This window comes from Pyxicephalus adspersus, chromosome 1 (assembly GCF_032062135.1).
Source record: "Pyxicephalus adspersus chromosome 1, UCB_Pads_2.0, whole genome shotgun sequence".
Lineage (NCBI taxonomy): Eukaryota > Metazoa > Chordata > Amphibia > Anura > Pyxicephalidae > Pyxicephalus > Pyxicephalus adspersus.
The window spans coordinates 133,228,253-133,244,314 of record NC_092858.1 but is presented as its reverse complement, the minus strand read 5'-3'; the positions used below and the strand labels follow the sequence as shown (position 1 = coordinate 133,244,314).

The 16,062-nt window shown below is 34.4% G+C and overlaps 1 protein-coding gene across 1 annotated transcript in view; it reads right to left on the bottom strand.

The window, feature by feature from the left end:
- DHRSX (dehydrogenase/reductase X-linked) overlaps nt 1-16,062 on the bottom strand; it is a gene marked incomplete at its 3' end in the record, with an annotated part of 110,832 nt that overhangs the window by 42,706 nt on the left and 52,064 nt on the right.

Genomic DNA, 16,062 nt, shown 5'->3' with positions numbered 1-16,062 from the left:
AATAACAATTGCTATTTATTTTAACATATTTTTCAGCATCTCAGTGCTGCTGGTCTTCTGCAGCAAACATGCACTCCAGAGACGGCTGATGGCATTCTCAGGTAGGGTTTAGTGATGGGCACAACAGTGAACCATGTCTGCATATGTGGTTATATTGGCTATACAACGGCTTTCATTACAAAACTATTTATTGCTTAATGAAGGCTGTGGGGTTTAAAATATTAGTAATTACTTTTAAAATTTCATTGCCATGTAAAGGTAAATATGTGGCTTGAGGTGCTGGGTGGCAGAGTTGTGGATAGTAATTACCAGACTTTATCATATGGCCCACTCCAGTAGGTATAATTCAATCTGTTCCTAATGATATTTCTTCAGTACATACAAATGAAATTAAAGAAAACCCAGTTGTTTGTACCCACTGGTTTGGGTCGTATTGGATGGCCAGATATATGTATATGTATATGTTCTATGCCGTTTGTGTATGAGTAATGCTATGTGCTATGTATATATACTATCTACATAACAAATCCAATGAAACTGTCTGAACAATCAATAATCTGCTCCAACTTGAAAAGCAAAACATAATTTTTTTATAACATTCTTTTTTAAGGGTTTTTGGGGGATACAGGAACAATGCAAACAAATCAAAATACAACCCAAATGTCCGCATTATTTGACAGACCAGAGCTACATTTATACACCTAAACCTTCTGCTAACAATGTTGAAGGAATGCCACTGAAACTAGTGTAGATTTATTGTAATAAAAAAACATTTATTTTTCATCTTTTGTTCTGAGATTTACTATTGCAAAGAATATGTTTGCTGAAAAAAAATAAAATTGAATTTAAAGCCTATATGTGACCCACCTGGCAGTTACAAATGAAATCAAATCAGTACATTCTGTAAAGAAAATAAATGGAGCAAAGAAAACACTGGAAATGTAAAGCAGTTAAAATCCAATTTGGTGCATTAAAATACCAATTTTGTTTCAATTCCACAGAGCGCAGATAAAATATCAACGCTTTATACAAATATGAATGATATAAAGGATACATTGAAGGGTAGGTCTACAACCAGCATAAGGTCAGGTAAATATTCACTGGACAAGAGCATTGGTGACTTTATTAAATGAGACTTTATGAATATTTTAAATGAGACATGAGTAGCCAGATGTTCTGCAGTTGCAGAGGGGGATAAAAATCTTAAAGGAAACCTGCATCTATTTCTTGGCATTTGATTCCAATGCTGGGCCATTTCTATTTCCACTATTTCTAATACTAGGGCATTCCTAATGTAAAAAATACTGATCCTCTTACTAACCCAACAAGGGAAATGCTAGATATTCCACTCCCTTTAGGCAAACAAATAATTGCCTCCTTGAAAATCAAAATAATCACTAATATCCCAAACAAATGCCCCAATTTTGGGTCCGTAAGAAAAGAAAACACGGGAGAGAAAAAAGCCAAGATGTCAGTGCAATGTAAGGGGTAGAAAAAAAACAGTGTGACTGGAAAGAAAAATTACCTGTGTCAGTGGTACGAAAAAAAAACGATGTAGATAGAAGCAAAAATATGGGCAATAATTGGTGTTCAGTATAAAAAAAAGCACATGGTGTTGGTGCCCAGAAGTAAGAAATGGCCCAAAGTTGGCGGTGAGTGGAAGTAAAAATACCTTAATGCCTGTAAGAAGAGAAAATGTTCTATCATCAATAGTCCGTGTGAGTGCATTATGCACAGATGTCAGTAGTAGAAAAAAATGCCTCTCATCAATGTAAAATAAAACACCCCATATCAGTGGTCAGTAAGGGGAAGACCTAGATTGAGGAAGATCACTACACTTGAAAGAAGATGAAGCTGAGAACAATAGAGAGAGAAGCTGAGAAGAGGAGAGGCTGCGCGGCTCTACATAAGTGCGAGTGGTCACTAATAATGAAGTTGTATATGTCTTCTGGTACCCTCAAAGCACCAAAATCCACTTGCTGTATCTGTAAAATACTTTTCAGCCATGAGTAATTCTTTATGCTGACTTTGATGTCACTACATGATAGAGTAGTGATGTAAATGCAGGCGTTAAGTTATGTTGGCTTCTAAAGAAAACTTCAGCTAATGGTTCTCCACCTGAACCATGTTCTGTGTTGGTAGTAGAAGACAAAAGTATCTATCACTTTCTATACAAGTCTGTTTATTTATTGAGATTTTTAGTTTCCTAATAGAGTTGCTAGAGTTTTAATTCACCCAAATAAAATTCTTGTTATACCCAATCTATCACACATTTATTTTGGATAGTAGAGTACTGTAGTATGTCAAAGGAACAAAAAAAACAGTAAACTGTATAATTTTAGATTAGTAAATCACAAATGTTTCTGAGACAGCTTAGGTGTCTTCTTCAAAACTTTATTTAAAGCTCACATAAATTTGTTCTACTCACCCAAGAAAAAGTGTCAATTAACCATACATTTTCTGATTATTGAAAAGAAAATTATTCACACCCTTCTTTCAATTCCAAAAAAGTCTTTAAAAAGAATCATCAAAGAGACATAGGAACATAAATAGGATTCTCTTATTCCAAAGAACGCCTGATTTGGACACATGAAATAACTGGAAATGTGCCTTTAGAACTAATATCAATTAAGTGGAATGTCTGCCTTCAGCCACTTTTCTTGATCGCAATAACAGTTTATTTAAAATGTTTTAGTTTTTCTGTAAAGTTCACTTTTAAACACAGTAGGAGCAATGACTTATTGTACAGTGGGAGGAAAGGTGTACAAGTTACTTTAGTAACTATCAAGGATGGGATTAAGTAAAAACAAGTTATTATGTTGTGCAGTTTAATCTGGATACTAAAAAAAATTATATTAAACGTTTTGTGTACCAACATTGTACTTTCTTTTCATACAGTTAAGCTATTTTGCAGATTCTTAAATTTGTAATTTGTAAACTGTCCATTAGGTATGACTAGGTATGAAAAGATGAACTAAGCATAAAATCACTAAAGACTGTACAAATTCTTCATTTCATAATTCATTAGCTACATATAACCTTGTGTCAATACAATTATCTGCTTTACAGTTTGAATTATTGTGTGACTTTGTCGTGATGGTCAAGGTGGTATATGATATTAAAGTCACTGTCAGAAATGCTGTGATCATTAATGCCTTAACTCATGATACAAAAGGATTTCCATAACCTCATTTTAAGCTTTACAGATGAAAAAATTCAAAGTAAGTTCGAGTTCAATGATACATCTTTCTTAAAAAAAAGTGAAATAATTTTTATCATTCTGCAAACCGAATGATTTATTATTATAGTATCACCTACATCAGAGTTGGATTTTAAAAACACCTAAATTCTACTCTAATAAAAAAATTTTATCATAAGAAATACAGAGACTCCAATGTCACAACTGCTCATCCTAACAGAGGTAACAGCACTAGTGTCATCCTAAATTAAAGCAAAACTATAGTCAGAACTTTCCCTTTGTTATATATATATATATATATATATATATATATATATATATATATATATATATATGTCCTGTGTCACATCATTGATAAACACTAGTGTCCCAGTGTGTCTGGGGGCTGCGACTTGGTGTTCCCCACTGGTGAGGACTGAAGGGCACTTAGATTCTGCACCTCAGGTAACCCTGTGTCACCTGCCAGGGGGAGACAACCCTCAACACTTTCACTCTGGTAAGAGCAAATAAGAAAGCTTAGAAATTGGGACTTGGTGCATTACATTGTCATGCATTTAGGTTACAAATAGAGGGATTTGATTAGAAATTAATAAAAAAAAAAATTAGAAAACTGGCAAATCATCTTCTAACCTGTATAGGCTTTTGTTCCCTTAGTCCGTGGCTCAATCGTGGATGACACCCAGGCTAGTAACAAGAAATTGTTGTATTTCTTTTAATGTCACTACCGACTTTCCATGGCCTGTGATTAAACAAATTGTTTTCATTTTTTTTTAATTAGATGCCTAACAAATTTCTTGCATCCATAATTTCCTAATTATATTACTTACTTTGGTAAACTAAGGTGCTTAGACTTATTTACTATTTTTATACAAAAAAAAAATATGTACAGCAGATAATTTATCATTTGATGTGCCAAAATAAATTACTGTCAGGGAAGATACGAAAGACAGAATTAGGAAAAAAAAAGCAAATGTTCAGGTGCAACAGCCAGTGTGTCACATTAAATGCTCACACTGTATTTATACATTTTATAACTGTCACAGAAGGAGATGATTCATTAATGACTGAAGAGAATATTTGCACAGTTATTGACTAGAATCTCCCACTGGCTTCATACAATGCTTCTGGCTGAAAAAGGCCCATACTGATTCTCAGTTCATCATGAGTCATTTTGTTTCTTTATCTCGGCATTCTTCCTGCTCACTGGAGGGGGAGGATATATTTTAAGATAGCATCAAAAAGACAAAATGAAAAATGGCTTTAAATTTAAAAATATAGCGAACAGAGCGGACAGACTATTTTTCTGTGTGGTAGACAAATTAATCTTCAAGATACAGCGGAAATTGTGAAAAATACACAAATCTTATAAAGAGAGACAATATGATGGTGCCAGCACTGAGGTAATCTCTAGAAAGCAAGTGAAGAACATTGAGTGGGGTGAGAAGGCTTTTATCTTTTTTATGGTTTTGGGAAAACACAAACAAAGGCATTAGGTCATTTCAGATATGTGCTCTGAACACCCACTTTGTAGATATTTGTTATTATGACAGTTATAACAAAAAAAGAGAGGCCAACATCAACTAAACATCTCTCCTGCCATCTTTAGTAATGATTAACATTATATATCACCACCATTAGTAAAAACATGGTAATTTAATGTCAAATGATGTAGGGAATGGATATGGTAACAGGTGAGGAATGCATAGCTCACTATTTTGGATGTGGCTGTTCCGGCAATCAGTGGTTTCAATACATAATTTTTATTGCATGGTCGTTATGGGGATGTTGACAAGTAATAGGTATAGAGATCCTTGTTTTAGTCCATGATCTTGCTTTATTCTATATGTTTGCTACCACAGATCCGTGAGTAAATATGTAAAAATGGGTGGTGACAGCATCATATGGTCAAGTTTAGGTAGACCTTTTGAAAGAACATTACATACACATCTAAAATACTTTTAGTCCTATATAAAGATTCAGTTGGTGACTAGCAGATAAAGAACGGCATACTGCTGGGGCCATCCCTGAACTCCCCTATCTTATAATGTCCTCTTAATTAACTGAGAGATCAGCCACATCCTGTTCAAGAGTACATTATTTAGCTTAAAGTGCCATGTTTTTAATTAAAAATTAGTTCAATTGCAATAATTATTATTGTATTTTAATGTCTTTGCTTTGAGTTTAATACATATTACATGCATACCAGACTGAATATAAATAGTGACATAGACTAACTAACCAAACTGCACTCAATACACCTCTAGCATGGCATATGTAAAGTATAGGCATGATTTATGGAAGCTCTTCTAGATTTTTACCATACTGAATATTTTTCTATCAACCCAAAATTACTTTTTTTTGTCATAGGCATTTATCTTTTCTTATTCCCACTGAATATAATCATCAATACCATTTATTTCCATCAGTATCCAGAAAGTATATCCATTACCATTATTGTTACTATAACTGCACATTACTGCTGTCAAAGTAACTATATACTAACATTCACAAACTTGTACGTAAAATATTGTTTATTGGGAGGTATATCCTCCCATCAATGTGACTTTACCTAAAATTATCCTCTAATACAGTGGTCGCCAACCTTTTCGGACCGACGGACCACTAAATTTACGGACCGTGCATGCGCGGGGTGCTGGGTGTTACTCAATGGGGAAGAAACTTCCCCTTTAGTGACGTCATGATGCCAAAACCCTAGGGTTTTACGTACCCTGGTTGAGAAACACTGCTCTAACATGTCCTATAAATATACAAATGTTTCAGATTGGGTGGAATATTACAGTGCAGCCTAGATAGCCGGTATGCTAAATAACTGCATTTATTGGAACAAGAAACATATACTCCTTTTTAATTCAAGATTTTACAATCTATTTCAAAGCTGTAGACCTTGTTGTCCAACAAACCTTTGTTGACTGAAAAGATCAGTAGGAGTGAATTCATAACCCACCCAAACAACCCTTTTTATGACTATAGTTCCTAATTCAATTGATACAATATTCACAGTCCTGTTTTTAGATGGAAATTTCATGGCACTGGTTTCAACTATCTATACCAGGTCTGTATAGGTACCCTGGGAATAGGGAAGGGCAGGGGGGGGGGGGGGGGGGTGACTTTACATTAGTAAAGTAAATTCAAAAAGTCCTTCAACATAATAAATGCCCTCAGAATTCTGCATATTCTATTATAGAAAAGGATTATGATCTCATACATCTGCAGGTATACATGCTCAAAACTGCATTGTTTTTTTTTCTATTGACAAAATCAGAAAAAAGACCAATTAAAAAAACACATTAGTAAACTCTAAAATCAAATTAACAATAATGATCAATCACCGAATAAAAGCTGCTACGCTAATTAAGAGTTCTTTAGAAAGAAAGCCGAATTTGCAGATGGTAATTCTCATAGCAGGATCATTTTAGCAATGTTGGCCTTACTGCAGATCAGTAATTAGAAAGATATTGGCATGTAACTAATTAAAATATATTGGCAGAACATTAATTAGTACAGTGTTAGAATTTGATATAATAGGATAAGATCCTATACTGAAGCTCATATCTTAACAAATCAATTAAAATTCTTTAATTCTGCTAGTTGGAATGGAAAAAAACTTATCACTTTAAATTCCAAGAATGAAATCCATAATTATATTATGATGCGACTCCAATGGCTAAAATTAATATTTGGCTATTGACTGGATAGATATTTTTCTTGACTTTAAAGATGTAATTATTGCTCATTACCTAAAATGAACATGTATCATATATAAGAAGCACATACACTATGTTGTGTGTTAACATAATTTAGCAATAAATGTGTGAGATGGGTACCTGTGATAGTATCCAACCACTCTTGAAAGACAGATGGCGGAATGTAAAACCAGATGGCCTCATATAGGTTGGGATAGTTTCAGAAGTATCAGCAGTTTGACTTGCTGTCAGACACTCATTATTGGAGTTAGCAGTGGCAAAGACAGATTTACTTTTCTAAAGATTGACCAGTGCAAGAAAAGTGTTGTTAGAGTTTTTACGGTGGGTCTAAAAGGACAGAAAAAGCAGAAAAACTGACATTTCACAATTTTATTGTATAAATATTCCTGAAAGTGTCCACTTTTACAAGTACCATCCACTCTGATTACTACAATAAGTGTTTCCCAGTCTACTTTTTCTGTAAATTAAAGTAGAGTTGGGCTGCTATTTTCTTTTGTATAGTTGGGCTGCAATTTTCAGGTAATTGCAAAGCACCAGAATTTAGTATTGTCAGCAAAATTGATTTGATTATGAGAACCTGTAGGGAATATGTCCCAAAAAAAGGGCATGTAATTTTTTTCACCTTAATGCTTAATTTAAAGTTTTTGGGTAAATTATAGTTGTTTGCTGACTTTTTGATTTGCAAAGTTTCTGAACATGGCAATGTCATTACAATTGTGTGTGTGGTGGGGATTTAAAGAGAGCTGTGAGAACATATCCCGAAGGAAATCTATTTAAATATGCATTTTTTTCAGCAAATTGCTCATTAGGACCCCAAAACCATGATTAACAATAAGTTTTTTTGTCTTTTTGTCCCAAGTCTTTTGGCAATATTCCTTTAAATTTATTTCATTTATTTACAAATTTTGCTCCTAATATATTGTTTAGTAGCTGAAAACATTTGTAATACACATATCATTCAAATAACATTGTAGGAATACCTTATAGCTATAGATTTTATTTATGAATTTTTATTAGTTAAAAGAAATTAGACCCTTCTATTAATACCAGGCCTTTCTCCAGGTATTGAACCTGTCTGGCAAGAAAAAGGATGAACAATAAAGGTGTTCAGCTTCCACCCTCAACTTCATAGCAGGTTTATAGGAGCTTGACTGACAAGGAGAAAAGGGAGGCGACCACCATTTGTGTCTACACCTGCAAAGTTAATTACAAAGTCTGTGAATTTGGTAGTGTTCCGAAATTGCTGGAGAGTCAGGGGGACCATACCCAAAGTGCAAAAATATTCTAAAAATGTCTGTACAAACTGTGTAGCTATTCATTTACGTACGAAATTATACAAGAAGCAACCGCTCCACTGCAAAAGCAATGCAGGTACAGTAGGGCTATTAAATGTACAGACCATCAGCAGCTGTGCTGCTTATTGCTTGCTGTAATAGATGCTGCCCTTACAAACAATCTACCACTGTGAGCCCAAGTGATGGCAGAAAGCAGAAGAAGGAGGAAGGCTGAAGATGACGACGCCAAATGCTTCCTTTGCACCGGGACGAAGGATAGTTCCAGGACTGCGTGGGACCCAATCGAGGACTTCTTCAGCATGATCGAGGGATCTGGGCATTAAAGATAAATGTGATTTTTTTAAATTTTTAGTTAGGTTCCACTTATTATTTTATTTATTATTTTACAGCTAAAAGTACTACACATAACCTAGGTTTGTCCTTCTTTAATTTTTTTTTATTTTTTTATCAGATGACAGGCACTGATATCTTCAATTACAAGTAAAAAGATTCTAAATTAAAGCACTTTCTTTCATGGAACACAGCCTTTCTGTTCTCTTTATAATCTTAATTGAATTCTGCAAGATAGCAGGACCATGCAATATGCTGCTGAGTAAAAGGGGTCCAGATGAGAAGTTGATCAGATGAAAGTAACAAAATAAAACAAAACAATAGGTGGATGAAGAATTCCTGGGAAGATAAGCCACCTCTGACTCAATTCCCTCGTGATCTGAATCGTGTCATTTTGATGTGATGTTGACGCACATCCCAACTGCTACAGGTTCAGTGTGGCACACGTCGTCTGGCTCTGTTACTCTTTTCTAGTAAGGAAAGTGTTGGATTAAAAATAATCCCCTTAGTACACATTTATTGCATGCACAGGTTTGTTCAGTACATCTGTATTCTAAATTGTTATTGTTATTCCTTCATAGTAGTCCTAACGCAACTTCTCCTGTATAAAAAACAATAATGCTATGTAATGTAATTCTCCAAAAAATGTTTTGTTATTGGTTACAACTTGTGATTTGCGGAACCATGTACAGATCAGCAGTACAATTTGGAAATCAGCCTATAAAATAAAGGGGGAAGGGGGCAGTTCTTTCATTTTACAAAATTATACAATATAAGACTGTCTTTAAGAGGAACTCCAGTGTAAGGTCTATTTCTCACCCTTCACTAACTATATGTATTTTTCAGTTCATTTGTCTGGTGACCTCCAAGGCTTTTCTTTGTCATTCTCAGTGTTGGCACTGGATGGGCCTCCTTCTAAACTGAGTTGCCCTCAAGTAATGATGCATGAGCACCACACACCAGTGTATGATGACATTTCACCTGGAAAAAAAGAAATACTGGAGGGAGGCAGCTTTCAGAAAACACAACAAAAACTGTACAGCCAAGGTTGCGTGGAACACTAGGGCTAGAGCTCTGGATAATTGAATGCCCATTTGCTGGTGTCTATGAGCCAGCAGCATGACACCAGAGGTAATTTTATTTGTCTTTAGAGCCCATGACCAAAAAGAGAACATACTTTCAACTCACCACTAATGTACTAGGCACTTATCCAACTGACATAGACTAGAAATTTTTTAAAGGGGTTCTCCAAGGTAACAATGTTGAGAAAGGCTGACCTGCAATTCTAAAAGCTGTCATTATCTAGAAGTTCTAACAGGACACTGTGCATCAATACATTTTTGTACAAGTGCAGGAACAAATGCAATTCCTCCAAAGCAATCTTTCATTTTTATCGCTTTCTCCAAGGGGAGCTTCAGTACACTAAGACAGTCTGAGGCCTGGTGGGCTAGTTTAAACATTTTCCTAATTAAGACGTTTCCCACATTCTAAAGATCTCCAGAATATCATGAAAAGCAATACCTTCAACACAGTATCATGAAAAGTTCAGTGACTGTCTGAAATGTGGAGTCCCCCAAGCAAACCTGTATTACAACCTTTGGGAGTGCCCCTAATTGGAAGTTAATGTAGGCCTCTTATCACAGAGACACAAAAACAACTCTCCTTTTCGAAACTTAGGAAAGTTTTTTTTGACACCCTGAATATCTCAAAACACAACGTTACAACTGCTTCCAATACATTTTGTGGTATCTTACTAGAATGATAGAGGAAAAAAGACTGAAAGATTCTTGAGAAAGTTTATTTATGCCCCTATTTACTGTATTGCCATCAATAACAGTGGCGCACCTTTCTGAAATTTTGGGGTTTCTCCTTTCCCCGGGCAGGATTGGTTAGGTTTTAACCTGCAAATTGTAAATATTCCCACTATAAAACCTGCCACTACTGCCAATATTTTTTTTTAATCTATTCTACTATTTTCATATTCTTATTCCTGTACACATTTGTTATTGTTCTTTTAGTATCATTTACAAGTCTTTTTGTTTTCAGTCCAGCTTTATTGTATACTAAGTACTCATTACTGGTTGACCTTAAAAGAAAAAAAAATGATAAACCGTCAGAATGAAGTAGTATTTGTCCCTGAGAGACTAGTAAAATAAGGCTTTAATCTGTCATTGGGTGATTATACTATATATAGTAAGAATGTTTTTTTTCTTTGCAGAGAGACACTGGGCCTGATTTATTAAAGCTCTCTAAGACAGGAGATGATACACTTTTATTAGTAAACCTGGGTGATCCAAAAAAACTGGAATAGATTTGGTTCAGCAATAAAAACATTTACTAAAAAATGGCAAAAGACTTTGAAGAAATCCATTCCAGGATTTTTGGATCACCTAGGTTCACTGATGAAAATGCATCCTCTCCAGCCTTGGAGAGCTTTAATAAATCAGGCCCGCTGTGCTCTAACCTTCTTTGTTAGAAAAAAATGGAGCTATGACAAATAGTGAACTAAATGTACAGTGGATATGTAAATGCTAGGATATATTTTGTATGTTGTTTTAGTTGTGCCCAGTTTAAAATCAGACCTGTTTTGTGGACTCTCTCCAGCCATATGGGACCATCTAGTGTAAGAGACAGTGAAAGAATGGCTCTTATCATTACACATGTAAAGATAAATTAAGGGTTTTCATAAATAGTTGGATAATCGATGCTGAATGGGCAGGTGTAGATCTGGTTTGTTATTCAGTACCATTTTTAAAGCATAAACCTATAGGCAAATTAAAAAAATTCCTTGTTAAAATAAACTGGGGAAAACGTCATACAGGATTTCTTGCTGCATTTAGTATTTACTTATGTCACTAACTGTAGGTTCTAACCATTCCCCACTGTGTCCACATAGCAAAAAAAAATAACAATTTTTGTTGAATTTTTGTATTCAACTTATGGATGTTACATTTCATCAGAAAGATTATACAAAAATTTTTTTTTATCACAGTCAAACAAAATTCTCTTATCTCCGCTGGGTTTTTCTTGTACAATTCAAAGAAAGCAATAGCAGGAAAGGTCATTCTGCTTGATATAATTAACAACAATGTTTCAGTTTCCAGGTTCTTTTTTAGCAATGGGATCTAATTTACTCGGCTTGTAAGGGCAGCCAAGTGAAAAAAAATAAATTCCACCTATAAAACAGAACTGTGACAGTAGTGGATATGTGTTGGTATTACATTTTTGTAAACCACACATTTTTTTTACACTGAAGATGTTGAATAAAAACTGAAGTGTTATTAAAGTCAATGCAGATTTACGTTCCTAAACTATATGCCTACATGTTGAAACAAGGGTTAAATATTTTGTCATTTCAGATAAAAAAAAAACATTTACTAAAAAAAAGGTATTTGGGTACTGTACAAAAACTTTTGAGATTATGTTTAAATTGAGTTAAATTTATGTTTTGCTGTTATTCATTCAAAGGAGTCTTAAGTGTATGAGGAACACATGATAAATTAAATTGTTGTGAAGCAGGAGGATAAGAGCAAGAGTATTATCAACACAGACCTCTATGAATAAACTTCAGGCAAATGTCAAATCAATGCCACTTTTATTTATTATAGTAGATCTGCCCATGTCATTTAAAGCAGGATTCATATTCTGGCATCAGAAATGGTCCTTGATAACATAGTTTCTAGTAACACTTTAGATGCATTCACAACTGTGCAGTCTAATTTAATGAAAAGTTAATTATTACTAGTTAGCTAACACAAATCAATAGGCCAGAAAATGCTCCTGAACTATTTTTTTTTTATTATGTAGTGCATCACAAGCATGGCGGACTGATGGAGTCTGTGTGATGCTATAATTTCCCCAAACTCACAAGGAACCAACAGGGTGACAGATTGTGCACTTAACTACAATCTTAGTGTCATGTTTTCTCATGTTGTGCTCTCATATACCTAGAATATAGTTCTCATTCCGTCTCTGTAATTTTGTTTTACATGGCAGCATAGGTTGAAAAAAGGAAACGTCCAAATATTGAACCAAAACTTAAAAACAAAAAATACCTAACATTACCAAAACCCTAAGCCTGTAGCTGATTCAGAGAAATGATTAACAAGCAAGGCGAAAAGATCTTACCAAAGTTGATTTTTATCAATACCCCATATGGTCCCCCTAACACCCTAGGACAACAGCACAGGAACACCACATGGACCACATGGTTGGCAGAAACCCCTCTCAAAATGCTCTTTATCACTGTATCTTATCTATTTCTCTTATCTCTCCAAAAACATGTTCTCCAGTTTGTGCTCCTACAGGGAAGGGGACTCATCACCTTTAATATTTACACAGATGTTATATATAAAATAAGGTCCTTTAATTTGTACAACTTTATATTCATGGTATCATCGGACATCATATTGTATTATTGCTCTTGTATGGCAAGAACAGCTGGTGTGCACCAACAACATTATAATGTTATTTGGAAAATTTCCTAAATAAGAGGGCAATTAATGTTTAAAAAAATGTATTTATTTTGTCAATCTTACCCATTAGAAGCAGGAATGTTATTTTTATGGCTCTAATAACAAATGGGGTAGAGGGTGGGCAAGGCTAAAACTGACTGTCATTATTACTGAAAGCTAAGGGCCAGAAAGGAAAGGTAGGGATTTTAGTGGCAGAGGTACAGTGAAAACATTATCACAATACAATATAAAAGCATAGGTTTGTACAAATAACAAAGTTATTAGTTAAAAGTTCTAGTATATATATATATATATATATATATATATATATATATATATATATATATATATATATGTCTTCACATGTTTTGCAGGTAGATTTCCCACTACCCAAATTGTGGTAAAATGTTTACCCTTAAACACATCAGGGTTGTTGTTAGGCTTTATTGCAGAACAGAAAGCAGCACACCAACATCACCAAGAAAGTAGAAAGCCACAGCAACCTTTTACGTTGCAGAAAAAGGGGTTCTGAAAATCATAGGTAGAATCAGGAAATGTTTAGTAAATTTTCATAAAGGTAAAAAAAAAATAAGTGTCAAAAAAGGTTCAATAGGTTTTGCCAAAAAAGTTTGATTTTATAGTGAAGATTACAATCAAAATGTCTCTTCATACTCGGGATAAAAACTATCCCAACAGTGAATAGGAAAGTCTAAAGAACAAGATGTCATTCTAAGTGGCAAAGGGTAAAATATCAGCCCACATGTAACTTTATTGATTTACAGGACTTGAAGGCTACAATTAATTTACATTTTTCACATTCAATTAATTAAACAAGAAATCGTGTTATTTATCATTTCTCATTAATAATTTTTTTTTAATGTGAAAATTAAGCAAATTTTGCTAAAAGCTGAATCAATCTTCAGGAAAAACATTTGAAATTAGACTCCATAGACTTCAGTGTTCATCTTATTGCCTATGCTGAAAAAATAAATATGAATAGATGGTGTAGGCAATTGCTCCAGTTTCTTTAAACTCTGCAGTGCTTGTGAAATATGAAATTTAAACACAGACTTGCATAAGTTTTGAAATTTGATATAACCCTGCCTCTAAATGCAAAGCAAAGCTGGCACGTTCGGACTTAATATGTCACATTCTGTTATGACATTCAACAGAATCAACATAGAATAGTAGATAGCAAAGATAAAAACACCTCTATAGGTCAATGCATGTCTTGTGTTTGGCCACATCTTGCTTAGTGATCTGATATAGGATGTCTGTCACCTCACGTCAAACACTCAGTGTGGCTCAACACAAGTGAGAGCAAATAAAAAGCATCTGCCCATTTGTTATGTGAGATTGGGGACAGCTTTGTTCTGTTTTGCAGGCCAATTCAGGGTTGCCTCAATTTCCTAAAGGTTCTTTTATGTTTTATCAGCAGGTGCTTTCTGTACAAAAATTTACTGTGCTTTAGAATTTGATATTTGGGGATCACAAAAAGAGAATCATTTTCTTTTATATCAAACAAAACTAAGGTGAAGAGTTAGGGTTGGACAAAAAATGGTTAGGTATTCTTTTAACCATTTGAAACTTTTGTCTATCCATTAGAACTCTTTTGTTATCAAGCAATCTAAAACATAAACCTATTCATAAATTATCATTTACATTTTAACAAGGTAATATCAATTCAAAAATCATTTTATTTAGGATGCATTTTATGTGACTAAAACATCTTGATTGGTCACAAGTGTTCTCCTTTTCCTCATTCTCTTCTTTTTCGCCTTCTCCTAACCCTGTCTCCCCTCTTTTTAGCTAGGGCTTGCCCTTTACCTAACTAAGTTTAATATTATTATTTAACAGGATTTATATAGCGCCAACATATTATGCAGTGCTGTACAATCAATAGGAGTTGCAAATGACAGACAAATACAGTTAGTGGCACAGGAGGAGAGGACCCTGCCCTGAAGAGCTTACAATCTAGGAGGTGGGGGAATTAACACACAATAGGAGGGGAGATATCCCTCAATGCACTTGCTTTTGTTATTATAGTCTATTTGTTTATCTTTTTAGATACATGCCATATTGCCTTATAGATACTGTGTAACATTTTACCTATTCCCAATGACTTAAAAAATTGCACTATTTAAAGACTTGTTGGTGCTCTTAGGCTTAGTCTACATGGACGTTTTTCCAAGCATTTAACCTGAGGACTTAAAAGCCCATGTTTGAAATTCCAATGCATTTTAATGGGCTAATCTACAGCAGGACGTTTCCTTGAGGCACGTTCAGGAGTGTTATCTATAACGCTGCTTTCAACATTTAAAAAATGAAAACGCAAGGTTTAACGTCCAAAAACACAAGCATTGAGTAAACTCTTGCATTGAGTTTGAGTTGGTTTATAAGCACTTGAAGCGTAAGTGCATTAAAAATGTGGGAAAATGCTGTAAAAACACAAGAAACTGCAGGAAAACGTGGCATAGACGTTTTCAAGGCAAGCTTTAAAACACAAATAAAAGTGCATAAAAACCCAAAAAAATGCGGTAGGAACGCTTACATGCATATTTAAAAATGTCCGTGTGGACCCAGCCTTACTCTCATGGACACTATGGTATTGCTTGCAGACCTCATTGATTCTGGGACATATGAATGTATAACTTCCCACCACCCGATACCTTTTACTTACTGTTTTATTGTTTTCTTTTTCTCCTCTGTATTTGTTTGTCTTGTATTCAGACCCTGTTTTTTATATAAAAACTGTAATAAAGATATTTTTTTTCAATTTCAATCAATAGGTTCCTACGAAGACATATCTTATATCAATATGACTATTGACTACAGTAAAATATGTGGGTAATTTTATTTACCTCTATCTACAAAACTGGGCTGAAATCGCTGGTTTTTGCTGTTTGTGTCCACATGACACCAGCAGCAAAAAGTCACTTTCTATACAATATTTCTATATGACAATTGTCATCTTGACAAAAAGTAGAGAACAATTCAAAATATCAGTTTCAACTGAGCAAGAGAATAGTACAGGTAGTTCCAGGATTACATACAAGATA